We start from the raw sequence: 20839 nt of genomic DNA, 5'->3' as shown, positions 1-20839 counted from the left end.
TACTACTACTACTAATAATAATAATAATATAATAATTATAACAAACAAACAACAAACACCACTACAGTATTTACAAATTGTATATGTTTTTTTTTTTTAATCTCTCATTAAATTGTAATTGTACTGGTGTAGAAAATATTTGCAATTTTGCAGTCGTTTTGTTTTTGTTCTACATTATGGACAACAAACTAGCCTTCAGAAACTTATTCTCAATGAAATTATACAATTTATATAAAGCATAATCCATCCATCCATCCACGCATCTATCGATACATCAATTATTCTATATATCTGTCTATCATCTATTTAAAATATCTATTGTACAATGGCTCTAGTCACAGTACTATAAAAACTACCGGATATATGGAGTAATTAAAAAACTAAAACGTGGTTTTAACTTTACTGTGCGCTGTTTCAAACATATACTTACAAACTAGTTTAGCTGTAGTAATGTTTCCTGTATTTTCTTAAAGAATATGTATGCAAATCAAGTAGTTTTAATCAAATCATTGTTTTCAGCAGGTCAAGCAGCAGTGAAGATTTACAATATTTATTTAGCTTGAACAATAAAACCGAGCTGCGAAATGACGTCACCGAGTGATCGCTTGCAGCAGTATTGGATGCCGGGTTTTAATGGGACTGGTCTTGGACTACGGGCGCTAGCAATACTGGCAAAACAGCAACAACACAAAAACATACTACATTTTATTGTTGCATCCTGATCAAACATCTTGTGTTTGCCACCATCACAGCTCATTAAGGTATCATTACTTTACCCTGTTGGGACGTTTTTCGTTTTAATGTCAAAGTGAGAAAAAAAACTCACCCGTGTCCTTACCGGAAATACGTGTACACGTTTACGTTGTTAGACGTCATTACGTCCCCCGGAAATACTTTTGAGGTCACCGAACATCCGCACTAATGAATTCGGTATAAATACAATGACTACTCTTTCAAATGAAACGAAGACAACTACAAACCAACATTAGTTCATTGTATAGCCTTCCAAAGCAATTTAAACTTTCATAAAGTTAAGCAAAACCGACAAACGAATATGCTGGTTTGGATTTTACAGAAATACAACACGGAATCCGCGGAACAGTGCGTCCATTTCTGGACACTACATCACTGAGTACCCTGATACTAATGAACTGTAATATATCCATTAGAGACAGTCGGTTATTGAGTCGGTAAATCACACTTTACCTTTACATTTGATCTTTAATGATCTGTTCAGCAGGCTATGTGGTGTATACTTTTCAAAGTCTGAGATCGATGTAAAAAACAAACAATAGTCATATAATTAAAAAAGCAGACTAAAAGTCTCAGACATTAATGTATTATTAGTATCTTCTAAATTGTCTTTTGTTGACTTTTTAGTTTAAGGCCGTGGTGTTGACTTTATTTACCTAATACGAGTGCATTTCATAAAACGTTTTGTATCACATGAAGCAATAAAATAACATGATTGTACAATAATCCCCAATAGTCAATAATCTCAATGCATTCACTTTCCAGTCTGACCGCACTCCTTTTCCCTAATGCATTTTACGACGAAATGTGTTTATCATGCATACACTCTATATTCTACATTAGGTGTAAATGTAGTAATAATAACAACACCGAATTGGTGTTATTCGTAACCTAAAATGATCCTATATTGTATATAGTTTAGTTATGTAGGAATACTACATGCTTATAGCCGTATGTATATATTTGTTTACTTGTTTGGTTGCATTAGTATTTCACCTTGTTTATATTGTAAATATTGTGAAGGTGGCATCACAGCTGTCACTGGATATTATAATTATTTGTCCCTGGACATCCTAAGAAAACACTCTCAACGAGACCCTGGTTGCTATTACACCATTGCATTGGCCAAATTGCCATATGCACAAGTGCATGCACCGGTTTGCTCATCTAGACCACATAATGTATAAATCCAGCATGAAAGGAATGCACCACCAAGCATTAATCCCATTCATATAAATACGTTTTTTTTTTCAAACGTGGGCGTCTATTTACTTATGTCTAGTCTTTGTATATATCCTGTTAATGACCAGTTATAATCTAGTCCAGGCTATAATCTGAGCATGGTTCATGAGTGACACAGAGTAGGATGCCGGACAATATAGTTATTGGGAGTCTTCCACCCGGATGATGTCCCGCACACTGATGTCTTTAATTCCTGCAAGGCCCCTTTAAAACCAAGCGCTTCCATCAGCGGCCCTGTCTCCCTTTAATCTGCAGGATCAGAAGGGTGACGTCACCGTGCCCCTGAGCTGCCCGCTCCGATTGGCTGCCGGTGACGTCAGCCTGTTATTTTTTCTTTCTGAAGCATGACCTCATCCTTAGTTCATTTTTAGTTCTAAAGTGCACCTTCTGTTTCCCCCGATCGTTAATGTCCTGTAAATGCTTATCTCTCCAATCCCAACCACACTCCATACACCCCAAACACAACGACCATTTATAATTACATGTACATTTTTTTTCCTTCCTGCATTGCATTGGTGATCTATCCCAATAAGCGCATTGCAGCCTATGGCCGTGTCCCCCCCCTGCACTCAGCACGATTTGTAAATATTAATATAAACAGGCAGTGCTTCTCATGCGGAGGCGCTGCATCATCTATGGAAATTAACGAAACGGCCGTCAAGGAACCGTGGAGAAGGAGGTGAGTTGATGTTTTTCAATGTGGAGTTGTTAAACGCATGTAAATGTGTGTGTTATGAATCCCGGAGGCTTTTGCCGGTATGTTGTGGTGCTGTGGGCTGCAGAGGTACATTGTGGCTGGGTACTGGCTACAGCTGCATTTTAATGATGGGGAGGAAACACGGGCGACCCCCCATCTGATATTGGTATCATGTTGTCTATGATGAATCACGCTGATTGTAAATGATTTAGTTCAATTCCCCTCTGGTTTGGGCTCCTATTCCCACACCGTCTTCATCATTTCGTAATCAAGGTAGGTCGATCCTGCTCTTTCTTCTCGTCACCAACCTGACTGTCATCGCTCTCAGTTACAATAGTATCATCATATTAATATAGACTTCGCTATCTGTTACGTAGTATAATACTATGAATATAGGCTTCGCTCTCTGCTACAATAGTATCGTATAGGCTTCGATCATATTCTCAGCGGGCGATTACATTGATTTTGTGTTCTAGGTGGTTCTAGGTGTTAAAATAACCCGTTTTGGTGTTTCTGTGGTTTCCAAATGCTCCAGTTCCATCGATCCGTTTCAAAAGGCGACATAAATGCAATTCATTCGGTGTCATCTGGGGTGCATGTACTATTCAATTACAATATGACACTGTGTAACATAGCTTACTTGTGTATTACGATGATACTACTACTACTAATAATAATAATGGTTATATATACAACGTATACATTTTTGAAAGAGGGTGTACTCTGTAGACATACACGCACACACACACATATATAATTATGATGATTTGTCTAGTGCAGTATTGATGTAATGTATTTTTCTGCCTCAGATTATTATGAATATAGCACTGTGTCTGTTTTGTCAAAGATCTGTGGAATGAAATATACGCACAGTTCCGTGTTTGTTTGTCTTCTTAAAGACGCACTCTGATTATTTACTCAACTATGTCAACACACACCGACTTGCGCATTTATCGTTTGGAAGTGAGATCATTTTTGTTTTTGTTGTCGGTTTGTGGTTTTCATTTAAAACACACTCTGCTGCTTGTGTTCATACTATGTGGGAATGGTTTATGCCCTGTAGTTACCTTACAAGGATTGACTGTATTGTGTTTTGTGCTCAGAAAATGCATAGTGGGGTAGGTCTGTCAATAGCAGGAATTGCTTTAATGAGCTCTAGGTTGATGCACCTGCTGCTCTAGATTTCCAGGCTTTTTGTCTGGATTAAATATTTTATTGTGAGGTCAATTAAAGCATATAATACAGATGTAATTATACAGTTGCTTGCAAAAGTTTGGGCACTCCTGTCCAAATACCATGGTTTGTTGATTCTCTGCAGTGAACAAACTTAAACTTGTAATATTTCTGCAGATTATAATGCACAGTTACTATTTATTTGAATAAAACCATAAATGTGGCATGTACAAAAGTTTGGGCACCCTATCAGTGAGTACTTAGTAACACAACCTTTGGCGGAAATCACAGCGTCCAAATGTTTCTTGTAGTCAGCTTACAGTCTTTCTATTCTCTTGCTTTAGGAATTTTTTCCCACTCTTCCCTGCAGAACGCTTCTAGTTCAGAAATATTCTTAGGTCATCTTGCATGAACTGCATGTTTGAGATCTACCCACAGATTTTCAATAATATTCTCTGACTCTTTGAACCTCTCAGGGTGTTGTGTTACACTCAACAACCATGGGCTCCTCTAAGCAGCTGATTGAGGATCAGAAAATAAAGATAATTGACTCTTACAAAGCAGGGGAAGGCTATAAAAAGATATCTAAATGCTTCCTGCTTGCAATTTCCATGGTCTGAAATGTCATTAAGAAATGTAAGTTAAGGGGAACTGTTGACGTCAAGATCTGGGAGACCATGAAAAATCTCAGATAGAACTGTTCGTAGACTGGTCAGGAATGCAAAGCAAAACCCCCATATCACTGCAAAGGACCTGCAGGAAGGTTTAGCTGGCATGGGAGTAGTGGTGCACCGGTCCACTGTGCAGCGTTTCATCAGAAGGAAACCTTACTTGCAATCTCATCACAAAAGTCAAAGTCTGAAGTATGCAAAACAACACTTGAATAAGCCAGACACGTTTTGGAACCAAGTGCTGTGGTCTGCTGAAGTAAAAATTGAACTATTTGGTCACAATCACCAACGGTACATTTGGAGAAAAGCACACCTTGCCAACTGATAAGCATGAAGGTGAATCTATTATGCTTTGGGGATGTGTGGTAGGAAATATTGTGCGGGTAGAGGGAAGAATGGATTCTACTAAGTATCAACAAATCCTGGAAGCTAATTTCCCACATTGAGTGAAGAAACTGAAGCTGAAAAGAGGTTGGATATTACAACAAGATAATGATCCAAAGCATACCTCAAAATCAACCATGAACTACTTAAAGAAACAAAAGATTAAGGGTTTGGAAGTGAATTTTATTGAAAATCTGTGGGTAGATCTCAAACATGCAGTGCATGCAAGATGACCTAAGAATATTTCTGAACTAGAAGCGTTCTACAGGGAAGAGTGGGAAAAAATTCCTAAAGCAAGAATAGAAAGACTGTTAGCTGGCTACAAGAAACGTTTTGGAAGCTGTGATTTCTGCAAAAGAAATCTAAGTACTGACTGATAGGGTGCCCAAACTTTTGCACATGTCACATTTACGGTTTTATTTTTTCAATCTGTTACATTCAGCAAATAAATAGTAACTGTTCATTAAAATTTGCAGAAATGTGTCAAGTTTAAGTTTGTTCGCTGCAGAGGTTGTGTTAATTTATTTTAACTTAGAAAATCAACAAAACATGTAATTTGGCCAGGGGTGCCCACAATTTTGCAAATAACTGTATATGTCAAAACTTCTAGATCGCTTACCTTCTGCTGCAGAATTGTGCGATGGCTATATACAGATGATAGTGCCCAAGTCGTAGATGGAGTATTATAATGACAATTTCAGTGCATTGCATGCATTTATATGTGTGCTCTTCAAAATACTCTCAACACAATGTCTGTGTTTCATCTAATATCCCTACACAGTGCTGTTTAAAACACATTTAGTTTTTTTTAACACATTTGTTTTAATGGTGATTTTCGTATTCACACACAGTTTAAGTACAAGTACAAGTACAAGTACAAGTAGTTACAACTGTACTTATTTTGCTGTCTGTAGAGATGCAGGCATAATTATTGTCTTAAATACTACTAATGTCTTTTAATTTCATAACATGTAAAGAAAACAGTGTCCTGTGGAAAAACTAAGAAAAGTACCATTTAGAAAGTGTCATGTTCCCTATTTAAATAGAAGCATTATTTTGATCCCCTGGGTACAGTGCTGTCTAGCCAGGCATCTAGGTAGTGTGGTAGTGGGAGTTTCCCTTTCACTCTCACTGAATGCTACTTGGCTCAGCTTTAGCTGTAATGAGTGTCTTGCAGTATTCAGTGCTGATCAGTCTGCTTTAGCCCGCTCTGGCGTTTGTGATTTGGCCAGGCACTGGTGTTGTTTTATGTCGTATTGTTCTGCGAGAGTGCACCCGTGGCGTTACAACACTGCTGAATAATTGATGCCTTTCTATGTCTATCTACATTATAATCAAGCACATAATTAAATAGATCTCACAAACAGGAGCCTACTGCATTAGGGCTAGGCTGCAGCACATCAAGCCAAGATTGAGTAACCATCCAGCAGAAGATTATTTTGTTCGGTAGATGCGTACAAATTGCTGTGGCACAGCAGCATTTCAATGTCGCAGCATGCCATAATTGTACCAGTAAAGATTTTCTAGGGACCTATTTATTTTGCTTCTTGAGTGGAGCTCCCAAGAAGTTCAACACAGTCTGTCGAGTCTGATCCGTACAGTGTCCTGACAAATTGCATCAGTCTATCCCAGGGGAGACCTGGAGTTTGTTTCAGCTGTTTGTTTCAGCAGTTTTGCACTTCTTAGAATGGGTTTCTTGGTGGCAATGCTTCACGAAACAGTCCCTGTTACACTAGATTTTTTGATTAACTCGTGGGCTGAACCAGAACTGCACTGAATAATACACCTCCCCTGTATAGTTGCTTCACCGAAGGATTGTGAACTGGTTTTTTATTTTTTAATCTCCATTGACTCAATTCAGAAAATGAATCCAGGCACATTAGAGATTGATTATCAATAAAAACAGAAATAAAACCCAGCACACAATAGCAAGTAAGTGACTAATTTGCAAGCATATCCACAAGGCATGTTACTGAAATTAGTTCATTTGAAACCATCAGTGCTATGCAATTCTATTCCCTTTTATAAATGGGCAACAACAAGATGCTTTCATGGACCTTAACAGTTCGTTGCATGGTTAGAACCTGGGCAGCACTTTGTGCACACTTCACATTGACTGATTGGAAGTGCTGATTGCTTTGCTCACTGATCTGAAATGTATGTCTTCATTGAAGCAGTGAATGGCATTTTGAGGGTTTTGTTTTTTTATTTTTAAATGTATTTGTGTTTGTAAACAACATGCTCAGGCAAATAAAAAAGGGGGAGATTTAATACTGAGGGCATAGTGCCAGCAGAAACCATGAGAGCTTTCTCCACTCACACCTCAGCAGTGACCTACCTGCCCCATAGTCAATTAGGCTTGGGTTTCCTCCAAGAGACAGTGCTGAAATGTGCTGTAGTCTGTGTGTGTTGGGGCCTAGTTTTTGCTGAATTGAAATGATTCACAGTCATGTCTCCGGTGAATTGCCATTCTGTAATGGAATGCCGAAGTCATTGGCTTTCTGTCTTTTATTTTCTTCTTTGTCTTTGTTTCATTCTAAATGTAAATTACTACCACATTAGTCCTAATCTGACACGCTACATTAAGAAACAGTAGTTGTGCTCTGAATAAAACAAATTAAACCAATTACTGTTTTTCTTTTTCATTTGCAAAATAGAGCCAGATTTCCAAAGATAAATACCATTTACATATTAAAAATCATTAAAGTGAAATATATTTTAAAATTATTTTATTTTCATTTATTGTCCACATATTCATTGTGAAAATATGTGATAATAGAGGCTGTGTGTGGTGTAATTAATTCCATAGTCAAGAACCTGAAAATGACTTTATTTTCCTTTTTTGGGGGGTCCTTTTTCTCGAAAAGAAGCACGTTTCAGTACAGGGCAATCCCAAGTCCAATACAGTACAGAGAGGAAAAATACAATAAAAGAAGAAGATGAGACATTCCTACTTTGTCTTTTGTGCTATCCCTGATGTCCCTACTTTACATTAGTTGTGTTAGGGTTTGCATACTACAGGGCAGTCTTTACAAGAATTGGTTAAAGTTTCCACCCACCCAAAAGCCTGTCAGTCCAGAAACGGAAGCGGAGATCCCTTTTTGAAATTGAAGTGTAGCCACTGCCTTTCATTTTCTTCTGAGTTGGAACATATTAAGTAAAGTCCACAGGCTACAGTGCAGACAGAGAAGGGAAGCCAAGGCATTGTATGAAGACAAACCAAGCAATTCATCCTTTGCTGAAAATATGCACCCTGCAAAGCCCCTTCATCTCAGTAGTTGACATTACTTCGACGTGGTACATTACTGGCGATCGCTCCTAACCTAGAGCAATGATTGACAGAACTACAGTACAAAGCCCTGAAAATAATCCAAAGAACACACTCAGCCTTCTTTATATCACATTTAGATTCTGGCTTAGTATACTATGTTGAAACGATGGACTCTCTTATTTTTTATACAATCTCCCAAAATAGTGGCGATTGCTACACATATGAGTGTGCCAACACAGAAAATGTGTTTCTAAAATGTGTGCACCCCCCACCAATGTACAGATTCAAACTGTGCTGTGAGTTCTCAATGAGTACAGTTAGTTAATCAGTAACCAGGCTGTATAATTAAACCTGGTTGGCTAATATTATTTGTCATCATGTTTTATTTGCCTTTTCCCCTGTGTCACTGAAAGCTTTTTATTGCTCCCGGTCAATAGAAGGGTGAGTAGAGTGCTTGTATGGGTGGGTTGGGGTGCTGTGTTTAGGGGTGATTGTGAAGCATTTTCTTCATTGTCTTAGCAACAAATAAACACTCCATTTCGTCAGTCCATTATTGATTGACTTAACTTCATGCCAGCCAATTGCAAACAGAAACTGAATTAAAGCCAAAAAGGAGTCATCAAGCAGTACTGTAGATCAATCTTCGAATGAAATGCAGATGGCTTTTGGAGTATTTAATCTCTCGGAAACCACTATGTTGTGTACCGAAATGCCAATGAATGTTTCTGACTCCAAATACCAACAAAAATAAATGCATTTGATTCAGATCACGTCAGGTATTATGGTTTATAAACATCAAGAAGATGCTGTGCCTAGTTTCATTCCTTTCAGTATTCTCTATAATGGTGCAAAGCTTTCAATGGACAGACATAGATTAACTGATGCTGCAGTAACCCGAATCTTTCAGCCACTGTACGTTCCTCTGTTGAATGATCGAGAAGAGTCCTTTCCCAAGTCCCTAATGCTGGAAGCCCCACAAGGAAATGAAAAATAAGACATCATTTTTTGTGCATCCACGTCCTAGATATTAACTTCTTGCTTTTTTATTTTGCACTTCGCCAGTGCATAAAATATAGACAAATAGACCCCGCTTGTTTGCAGAACATCAGCTTTGATGCTTAACGATTTAGGGAGTAAAAGAAGCAGTTCAGAGGGATTCTGTTTTACCGTAATCAACGTATTGAATTTCCAAACCATTGTGACAGTGCAACTGTTAGTCTGCAGGCCTGTGGCAGAATCACTCCTGCATTCCATTGTGCAATGTTGGTTCACCGAAGATACTGCTGTGATTCACTTCACGTGTGCTTTGGAAATATATTCTAGTCTCTTCCTACTACCCCAAATTTTTCAATGGTATAGATCTAAAGTAACCTAATAACATATTATGATCAGGAATGATGATGATGATGATTATTATTATTATTATTATTATTATTATTATTATTATTATTATTATTATTATTATTATTATCATCACATTTAATAAAGACAGAATACGGATTACAAGCATGCAGGCTATAATTTTCTAAACCTATATCGGGTTACTACAGATAAGTTACTATTAAAGATAGCTGCAAAAGAAGTACCGACAGTGAGGTGTAGATTATTGAATGAGATGAGAATCTAGTGGTCCTTGTTTACTTTTAAGGGTTAAAATGCCAAGGGGCAAAATGTCCTGTATTCTGTGATGAAAGATTTTGTCCACTATAAAGTCTGTCTCTCTCTCTCTCTCTCTCTCTCTCTCTCTCTCTCTCTCTCTCTCTCTTTCTCTCTCTCTCTTTTACACTTTCTAGTCATGTGTCCTGAGTTAATTGGTAGCAGAATCAGTGACTGCTCTCATATATAGTTTGATCTGTCACAGTTGCAGCGATAATTTGTAGAGAAACAAGCTTGACGAATGGCTGATTAAAACCATGGGTTGTCAAAGCACTCAAGCAAGGAATGGGACCCATTTGTCCTTACTCTGATTTCCCACTTCTGGATGGGTCCAAAAAACACCATGACAAAAATATAATCTTGATCAGTGACATGCTTTTCTAACTTTGTCATGGACAGAAACCTGCCTTTTTCCAAATGCTTGGGGCAAAATTTGGGCAAAACAACACAAACCACTCAGTGGTGGTTTACTTATTTTTTTTTTGCTTAATGTTTCTTTCTGCCACTCTGAAATACAACGGCACATGTTGTTACTTTGTTATTCATGGGTTAATCAAAATTTTAATCCAGCCCATGGTGCTGCACAAAGACAGTGTTACTCTTCTTTCAGTTTGAAGTTAAAACACGAAAGTGGTCTTGGGGAAAGTGGCTTTTCCTTTACAGTAGCCTAGGAATATTTTCTTAATTTATTTGATTGAAAATTAACCTCTGATAGGCTTTGAGGATTACTGCAGATCAACTTCAGGTCAGCAGAACCCCACGACTGTAATGTTGCAATACATTCTTCATAATAGGAGTCTGCTTTGTGTTTGAAATGACACAGCATGAACTTGTCATTGGTAGCAGAGTCATCCTGCTGTTATCATTGACTATCATTTATCTCATCAACTTCCTTAGATTAACTCTTTGTTATCTTCATTTTTGAGAGACTACATGTTTACTTCTCTCCCCTGTATTTGTGTGCTTAGTGTGCAATGCATTTGAAAAGGGGTGTTTCTTTTCCATCTTCAAAGAGCTGTAAAACATTGTTAACAAAGCTAAATGCCTACTGCTAACTTGGAAATATACAGTAGGGGCTGTTTAATTTCTGTAACTCGTTCTGTCATTTTTAGATACTGACTGAAGTTTTTTAATTTTATTTTGTACAGCATGCTTAATAAACCAAAGCATTAGTCTTTTGTGAATTCTTAGGACTACATGATGCCCATGCATCTTCCGGCATCACCTTATTAATCCTTGGTTTCCATTCCTAGTGGTTTGACTCCCAAGGCTTATTCTGCAGGACCTTGAGGGCTGACTTTCAATTTCTTAATTATTGTACACAGAAGCTGGTTGTTGCGAGCTTTTGAACCATTTTCTTATGGAAAGCCGGTAGAATAACATAAACTAAATGAAACTACAAATTACTGTGACCTTGTTATCCATTCGCTAAATAAAGGGATTACAAGCCTAAGGGATTGCATATCTGAGGCATGTTTTTGTTTTAATAATTGGGCAACATATTAGTAGGGGTAAATTGTGAGCTGAATTTCAGTGTTTCTATCATTGTGTATTTTTCACAAGAAATAATGCATCTTCCAGGAGAGGCAGTTAGTCAAGTCTTTGCGAGTTAGTATGGGCTGCACCAGGAGATGAATGTTATGTTAGCAGTTGAAGAGAGTGTGAGGAAATTGTCACACCGCATTAGGTTACTGTTATTATATCCTGTATGATTTCAGATTTATAATTTTTTATATTTAATTTATATATTTTTTTCTCATTTTTTCCTTCAGTTATTACTTTTCAAGATCAGAATTGCAATTGAACACTTCTGCAGATTAACTTGTGACTCATGTGATCAGCTAAGTGGTCAAATATATCACTCTGTGCCATATGCTATCTTTATTTTATGTATTTCATTCTATCATATGACTGAACTCAGAAAACAGTTTCCTCAAATTGTGAAACACAGAACAATAGGCCTACATTTCAGGACAGTGATGCAGCATTTTCTTACTTACTTTTCACCCCCCAAAAATGGAGAGAGGCAGCACCCAAAACAAAGAAACCAACATGGTTTTAATCTCCTTAAAGAGGTTTATTAGCCCTCTTTACCCTGATAGCATCCCCAATCCCTCACGCTTTGATTCCCAGGTTCCTATGGCAACCTCCCTATTTCCAGCCAATCGGGTTCCTTCCTACATCTTCATTGCATTCACTTGTAGTAACTCAGTTGCTGCTGATGCAGAGGGGTGGGGAGGATGGGGAGGAGGAGGGGTGAGAGGGGGTAAATCAAAGAGATATAGAGAGAATAATGGGTTGATTTAGAAAGCAGGATTTAAGATCATATGGTGGCAGGCAGTGGTAATAGGGTTAATCCGGCTAGGTCTGGACTGATGAGCTAATGACTCCTTGCTTACTTCTCTATTCAAGTGCGTGAGGCAGCACTCTCTGGAGCGTGGAGCGAAGCTGAGATACAGTTCGAAACGCCCCGGCTGCGTCAGTCGGCATGAGCCACTGTAAAGCCAACTCCTTCCACCTGGCGTTCGCATCTTTCCCTTTCCCCGGGTAGCTCACTAAGAGAGAAGCGTCATTAGGAAGCTGGCAGTGCCTGGGCCCTGCTTGTCGAGAGAGACCGTACACACACTGGCCAGTCTGAGATTTATGCTTAGAGGAGGGCCTGCAGGGATTTTGCAGGTGGCGGTGATGGGGGGTGGGGGGGGATTGGCATTAGTGGGGGTGATCTGTGCTGAGGAGTCAGTGCCTGGTTGGCCAATGCAAAGGTAAGGTTGCAGAATCTTTGTGCTTCTGTGCTCTTATTTATTCGGGAGATAGAGAGGTAGTTTACACACACACACACACACACACACTCACACACACAAACACACACTCACTCACACGATCTTTTTCTACATCCATCAAGAGAGAGAACTAGGCTCAGTTGCCTTTAACAACGGATCGGAAGCTCAGCTGGGGTAGGCTGTTTCAGCATTAAAGTGGTCCCTCACTGAATCCATTAGAACAATGTATTATGTGGTAGAACATTTTTTGTAAAATGTAAACATGCTTTACAGTAGATCTTGTTTAAGCACATCAATGTCAGAAACATTTACCACCATGTCTTTCAATAATACAGCCCATGAGTGTTTTGAAACTATGCTGGGAATGTTATTATTATTATTTTAACCTTATAGGTTAATGTTTGTTACATCATGAATATATTATGTAACTCCTTCCCAATGGCGAATAATGGAGAACACAGAGCTAATGCATTGCTTCAGGAGAGGTTATAATGCCAGTAACTGCTTCTAAAATAATGAAATCCTTTTTCTACCATTTGTTGATGGTGTCTCTCTAATTTGTGGAAGCTGCGTGCATTGCTGCAAAATATCGGTGTTTGGGGATGACTTCTATAATTTTTAGTTTCACAACATACATGCAGGTGGTTAATAGATTGCAATAGATGCAGTAGATTAATTGCAGTAGATTTTGCAGTAGTGTATGTGGCTCTAAAGAACAGCCAACTGCTGAAATAGATTTGATTGTTTGTTTTTGTTGTTATGAACTCCTTAGCCTTGTTGCTTCCCTCACCAGAGAGCAACTGCTGAATTTCTGAGATGCAGTTGCTAGGTTGAATTCCTCTTAGAATTACATCATCTCCCATACAGGACTGCGGTTAGTGAGTGAACTCCTAGTCGAAAAGCATAGAGGGTTCTTGCAGGCTTGTGAGCATGGCAGGCCTTTGGTTTAAACTGCTATGAACCTGAAGACGTTCCTTTATAATGTGTGTGTTTTTATAACTTGTCTCAGCTGCCCAGCTCCCCCTTTTCTGTACACAATCCTCCTCCCAGCTCAGAGCAGCCTTTCACAATGCCCTCACACTGCTCAGGAACAGAATATATCCGTTGTTTGAAAACATTCAGCCTCATCACCAGTTGATTTCTACTTTGCCGATGCAATACCAGCGTTCTGTTGCCAAAAATTAGTTTCTCTTTTTTCACAGTTCCTTTCCATACCCTTCATTATTACAAAACAGCCCAAGCTACATGGTGAGGGACACCTCTTAGAAGTTTTGGATAGCTAACCCTTTGACTTTGCTGTAGCCTTCATGCGATTCCCAGTACACTTTTTGAGCTGGTGTTTCTGAATGCTGTTCCTTGTCTTGAGAGTTCTGTGAAAGGTCATAATGGTGACATAAATCGCATCTCACATACAGGGGCTGTGTGGTGCGTTAGTGTCAATAAGCTAGGTATATTCCCCCCCCCCCTTATTATATTTGATTGTTCAGAAACGAGTGCTGCAGCCTTATGGTATACCTCTCTCAAAAAAATAACCAGGGAGCTGCTATGATGAACAAGGAGATGACAAACAAAACAAAATTCAGAGTGGAGACAAAGTTCAGCTGCTCAGTACTTAATTGGAGACTTGGTTTGCCCGAATGTCAGAAGAAAATATAATTAAATATGATTAAAAGACCGCTTACAAATAACAGGAAACCTTATTGCTCATCTTGCTTGTTTGTTTTCTGTTGGCTAAAATCATCCAACAAACTAACATTTTTCCAGTTTTTATTGAAATTGAATGTCTCAACGTACTCTGAAATTAAAGCATAGAACAAATAAACAATTGGAGATAAAAAAGAAATCATGGAATCAGTTTGTTTAACAAAATGTAACCCTTTAAGCTGACAAACCCCTCTGGTACCCTTAAAAGGGCACCAAATCTGTGTGCTTCTCTTTAATCCCATGTGTACTTTTCACTGTTGTTTTGTTTGGCAAGTATCCCATGAAAGCTGAGACTCTCAGCTTTCTAACGATGTGAAGCATTCTCTGATGTGAAAAAAAAATGTTATACCCCCCTCACATTTGCGCCCCCCCTCTGCATTCTGAAATGGGGAGGTGGGAGGATACTTGGTCTGAGTAGGAATACAAAATCTCAGAAAATATTGACAATTATGACTGGAACCAGACAGTCTACTGATCAAAACAAGACCATCCACATTTTGGTAGAAGCAACACACACCCGTAGAGAGCTCAAAATGTCAAGATGGAATTCTACAGTGTACTAATACACAACGATTTTACATAATTGGATCTGAACTTTTCTGTGCTTGATAGAACATCAAATAATATGACAAACTGATAATATACAACTGAAATTGTTAGGTTATTCTGAACAAAACAAGCCTATTTGCAACTCAAAACTGAGTGATCTGTGACCCCCCCCCCCCGTTTACCCCTCAGGCTCTGAATGACGGCGGGAGACACATAAACTGTAAATCGGATGTATTTGAGAATAAAACGTGCTGGTAGCCAAGAGAATAAGCTTGCATTGTAGGAATACAGTGTAACTTCTATGCACAGGAGCTGCCAAATAATGCTTAAGAGGGTGTAGTAACAGTATATAAATCTGGAATGTACGTTATTTAAATTTTTTTAAATATATATATATAGCTGATATACAGATCTGTAAAAAATTAAGAGACCACGCCAAGTTCAGAAATGTGTTTATTTGTGTGAGAAATGTTCTAAATTTCAAAGTTGGTTTTATTATTATTTTCTCTTGGAGGGAATGTCACCTGTTTTTCAAAGAGAAATGTTGGCTTTTTGTGTAGTGTTCTACCTTTCTTGACCTTGTACCTTGCTATTGCTGTTAAGATGGCTGTAGAAGTGAGTCATCGGTTCGTGGCACACAATAGGTGTGGGTGCTGAGTGTGACAGGTGAGGGCACTGAGGAACAGCTGCTGTAGTCAGTGTATTAGACTAGGTTTGTCTGTGTGTGTGTGTGTGTGTGTATTGGGGGGTGGGGGTTACCAATTAACCCAACACATTTCAAATGCCATGGAGATTGTTGGAATGTGCAGTCACACACCCTTACTAAATGTACTGTACTGAGTACAACATTCAGTCACAGTGGTGGATATGATTAATAATCAATAACAAAATAATCATGTGTGCAGCTCGGTGTATTGGCAATTTATCATTGAGATTGAACCATGCTGGAAGCTAGTTGAGGGGACTGATGTATGCAGAGGAATGGACTGTTAAATGACAATGCCAGGCACATGCATAACTTACTGGTCAGGAGCATTAGGCTGCTGTGTAGAAGCCAGAGGGCTATATTGTGAAGCTAGATGTTTTAGAATATTTGACAACTTATAGACTTTTGTACTTCCCTGCTGGCTTTTTTTTCTTGCTAGTTTTGAACTAATTTCTGAGTGGAAAATATATATTTGTCTCAGTAAAGATTCAAGCTGGGTGCGGTGTATAAAGAAATACTGCATTTCAGAGCAGGGGCTTTGCATTTTCCTGTGTCAGGAAAAGATCTGCATTGCTTTTCTGTTGGGTTTGACGCAGTTAAGGGAAGGGGGAGAGAGAGAGAGAGAGAGAGAGAGAGAGAGAGAGAGAGAGAGAGAGAGAGAGAGAGAGAGAGAGAGTGAGAGAGTGAGAGAGTGAGAGAGTGTGAGTGTGAGTGTGAGTGTGAGTGTGAGTGTGAGTGTGAGTGCATTTTTTATGACCTGTGTAGAAACAAAAATAGTACCTCTTGACTCTTCTGTTGCATTTGAGCATTTCCATTCCCTGATGACATTCAGAGAGAGCATTGTGTCTTCTGTGGTAATACAATATATTTAGAAAAGAGCAGAACCGAATTGGGTACAATTTACACTTTAATCAGTTGCAGAGCTGACTGTGAAGAAATGTTGGCATCACAGCATCACCTATCATCTCCATTGTTGTTGTCTCTGTATGTGCATCTGTATGTTTTATTGACCATCTGTAATAAAGCACCACGTGTGTTGGAGAATAGTGAAGCCATATTAACATTTCGTACATGACAGTCTTTGCTTGTTTTCACACATTGCTCTTCAATGGTCATGTTTCTGATGGATTGTGTCATACTACATGGTTTAATAGTGTGACCTTTCCTAAGTCAAGAGCATCTACCATATTGCCAAAATTGGAATTTTAAATCAGTCCCATGCTTAGTTATTGTTAAACTCTGACACATGCTATAATGTATACTGCTGGTGCTCTCGGCAGACACAGGGAGAGCAAGCCTGTCTGGTTTTGGGTGAGGTTGATCCTTGGGAACAGGAATTCTTACCTCTTTAAGGCCCTTTCTGGCTACACTACCCTTGCAGCATCACACAACTCCAATCCTGGAGGGTGTCTTCGGGTTGTTATTCCAACAGAGCACTACATTACATAATTCAGCTCATTATTAATGACATCATTGGAGCAATTCAGAAAGATCTCAAAATTCTTGAGGTGCTGATGGTTCCAAAAGATGGTGGATGGTGGGCTCTCCAGGACCAGACCTGTGCCCCCTGGGGTTGCAGCTTCTGAAAACTGGAAACGCAAATAAAATTAAATACTGTGCACTTATTTTGTGGTTTCAAACAAGAACAGGCGGAAAGGAAAGAAAAGAATCCCAGTGATTAGAGGCAACCAGTGAGATGTGCGCTCCCTGGAAGTGACCCCACCGTGCGTCCACCGCAGATACTGCATTCCTCCAAATACCCTTGCATAATCCATAATCGGCAGCTGGCACGGGACGTCTTGAGCCTGCCAAAGAGCCTGGTCGCCAGCTCCACCAGGAATGGCTTTGCTGCACATGGGTTGCACTCTTGTGGAATGTCGCAAGCAGCAACAAGGCCCCAGCTTACCTCTTTTGTCGAGGCTTGCTCTGCTCATCTCTTGTAAGCCCAAAACGCAACACTATTCAAAGGTGGGAATTAGACTCCCATTGCATGGAGGTGAGCTGTCCTGGGTTGTGAGCATGCAAGCTCTTGTGTATGGCTACAAACTTTGTGCTGGATCTTCCATGATTGTTGTCTTACCATCAGCAGATATGTGTAGACAGACGCAGTGAAGTTTGACTGCACAGCCTGCGGCTGGTAAGAAAAGGAGGATTTAGCACCACTGTGCGCACAGGGGCTCGTTTCGGCTCCTGCTGTTGTAGGATCACTCCAGAGCATTCTCGTGATTCTCCCCGCTGGAGGTGAGGGTTACAACCTGCCTGGGGGTCAGGAGTATGTGTCACAGTATGCTGTCTTTGCTTGCCCCAGAGATCCAGGTTAAGCATAAAAGCTGTACATTCCCACCCACCCACCCCCCCCTTGACAGGTGCTTTCAAGATCAAAGCAGCATGTAAGGCGTGTAAGAGAAATTTCCCCCATCGCTGCCTGTCAACCCTGAGCTCCGAGTGGATGAAGAGCTGCAACTCCAGTGCACTCCTGTAATATTGTATGCTTTATATTTTAATAATAAAGGCGACATGATATAGGAGCTGCTGCTTCTTATATGTTAATCACAGAAGCACAGGAAAGAAAAATAAAATCTGCCGGCCATACTGATCCATCTGTATCCTTCGATGTATGTCCAGTATCTTCCATTAAAAGCCTATACCTTTACCTTTGCCTATATGATTCAAATATTCCATTCAGAAAGATTTGTAAACCACACTGGAACATGAAATCTGAAATATGTATTTGTCTGTCTGTGTGTGTATGCGTATGTGTGTTTATGTATTATATATCTCAGGGCTGCATGTCACTCCAGCTGAACTACACTTCATATCGCATCAAAAGTTAAACTGTCTCTTCTTGCTGCATGAGTGTGAGAGTCTCAACCGTACTGGATTTAAAACTCCTTAATGACTTAATCTGCTCCAGTCAAATGAACCTTGCAGTTGTGTCAATCTAGTTTAAGCTTCAGATGTACAAAAAAAAAAGACTACTTTCAAGGGAAGGCGTTGTAAGGAAAGAGAGGAAAAGAAATCACTTTTCCCTGGAATCCTCTTATTGCTGTTAATTAGTCCTTTCCCCCGACTCCCTGAAGTATTCTTTAATTCTTTCAAATTCTGCCATTAGCATGATTTGCAGTTCAGACCTCATGTCTTATATGTGCTGCTGTCTACAACAGGAGACCCTGGACACAAGCCATTATGTATTTATCAATTCGATTGCGTTGTGGACTAATTAGATCACTTTAGTCCTCACCATTTTTTCTAATGAGAAAGATGTTAATGATGATGACCACAATAATAATAATAATTGTGGTCATTATCATTCTCTTTTCCTCTTTAGGTTTCTGAAGTGAGTTTTCAGAGGTCTGGTCGTTTTTGTTTAAAATTGAATACCACGTACCATCAGATTAAGTTGCTGGGTATGAAGCAAGGCCATAGCCAGTTACAGTACAGACCCACCCCCATTGTACCACAAGCTGCTTCGGACTTCTGTTCATACAGATACTTTTGGAAAACATGTATTTGTCATTTGAATGTGTTTTGAAAACCTTGCTGAAGTTCACGCAATCACCCTCAAGACACAGAAATAGTTATAATGCATTGTTTTAAAAAGAGCTGTGAAATCTCGCTTCGTGGCCAAAACATGTTCGGTGTCTGTGATTGTGACAGAAGTTAATTTCCTCTTCGTTCAAATGTCTGTGTTCGTGATCCATTTCCCCTCACCTGTGAGGTCTGCAGTGCATTCTGGGAAGATAGCGGAAGGTGGTGTTTAAGGGCAGCTTGAAAGTGAGCCTTATACTGGAGGTAGTTGCTCCAAGCCATAGTACTCCGCAGGATTCTGTAATTGATCAAAAGTAACGAAGCGTTGTAAAGCATAAACATCTCACATTGAACACTGAATCAAAACACAAGTGTTCTCTAACATGAAAGGCCTGATCACAGGTGGATACTGTACAAACATATTTCAGTGCCTCGATCACCAAAGCATTACTGCACTCAGTGCATTCAAGTTTAATCATAAATTCAAGTGCCATGCATTTTTTCATGCATCCACAGATCTAAAGGAAGCAATTGTGAGGGTATAGTCTGCCCAGCTACCATTTTGAGCTGTTGGTCAGGTGTTGTTTTGCATAGTATAAGGACTCCACTAACCTGCTACATCCACCCCAAATGATCCTAAATAAAGAAATCTGGAGCCCAACTGTTGTATTTTGCCATTTTACTTAAGAGATCTTTAGCTGAAAGGCTCTTTGTACATGTGTCCCCCTATTGTTGCATTTCTCTAATCGAATCTCTGTCTGTAGCTGGGTGAAAAGGGTAAACTCTACAGAGAAGCTGCTGACAAGCATTGTTACTGAATCATACTAACATCATATTCCCATTGAAGGGACTCTAAAAGCATTTTGCCCGGAAGCAACAAAATGCATCCTTATGCAGTGCTGGCAATATTGAGTAGCTAAAAGGGTCATCGTTGACTCCATTTGGCTGAACCAGGGTTTTAGAGTGCTGTACAGCCACAATCAGAGGCTATCTGCAGACATCAGGACTGTTAGACACCTTCAAATGATTCCCAATTTGTTTTCTGATAAAGAAAAGCTGGTTTCACAGACCTTGATTAGCACTAGTTTTGAACTACTCTCCCTAACATAAAATTGGGTAGTGCTAAGTGCTAGCCTAAGTGTTAGTGCTAACCTGGGTCTTGAAACCAGCCCATAATGTGTCTAAAGAGTAATCTGCTATTTTCAAATAAGAGATGCCCACCCAGTATATTTTTGTTTTTGTAGCTTTCTTCATTAAAGACATTATCGTATTCCTTAAAAGCCTCATCTGAATCCAACAATATACCCAGCTTACAGCTATGTACAAAATTATGCAATAAATCAAATTCATATCTATTTATAGAAGTGTTTACACACACATCACTATTAGTTAAAATTTTGAATAAAAATTGAACCTCCTTTCAACATATTTGCTGAAATGCTTGGATATGTTTACTCATTGTAATGGATTATGGCTTTTATTATTACTAGATTTCTTAGCAGACACCCTTATCCATTGTTACAAGATATCACATTATTTTTTACATTTACCCATTTATACAGGTGGGCAATTACTGTGCTCCACAGTCCAGAGCACTAACCACTACTCCACACTACTGCCCTAATTTTAATTGACTATTGGTTGTTAAACTAATTTGTATTAATAAACTGACTTTAAAAAAGTACTGTTGTGTTTGGAATGGGGGGTGGGGCTTATTAAACTCTT

The 20839-nt window shown here is 39.2% G+C and overlaps 1 protein-coding gene across 1 annotated transcript in view; it reads left to right on the top strand.

Moving 5' to 3' along the window:
* The first annotated feature begins 2386 nt into the window (after positions 1 to 2386).
* The window catches only part of dusp8a (dual specificity phosphatase 8a), an 87735-nt gene continuing 69282 nt past the window's right edge, over positions 2387 to 20839 (top strand). Inside the window, exon 1 of the mRNA XM_066701109.1 lies at positions 2387 to 2674. The gene's annotated coding sequence lies outside the window, so the exon portion shown is untranslated. The remainder of the gene's footprint in view (positions 2675 to 20839) is intronic.

The sequence above is a fragment of the Amia ocellicauda genome, chromosome 4, assembly GCF_036373705.1.
Source record: "Amia ocellicauda isolate fAmiCal2 chromosome 4, fAmiCal2.hap1, whole genome shotgun sequence".
In the NCBI taxonomy this organism is placed as follows: domain Eukaryota; kingdom Metazoa; phylum Chordata; class Actinopteri; order Amiiformes; family Amiidae; genus Amia; species Amia ocellicauda.
This window is presented reverse-complemented; position numbering and strand designations above follow the sequence as displayed.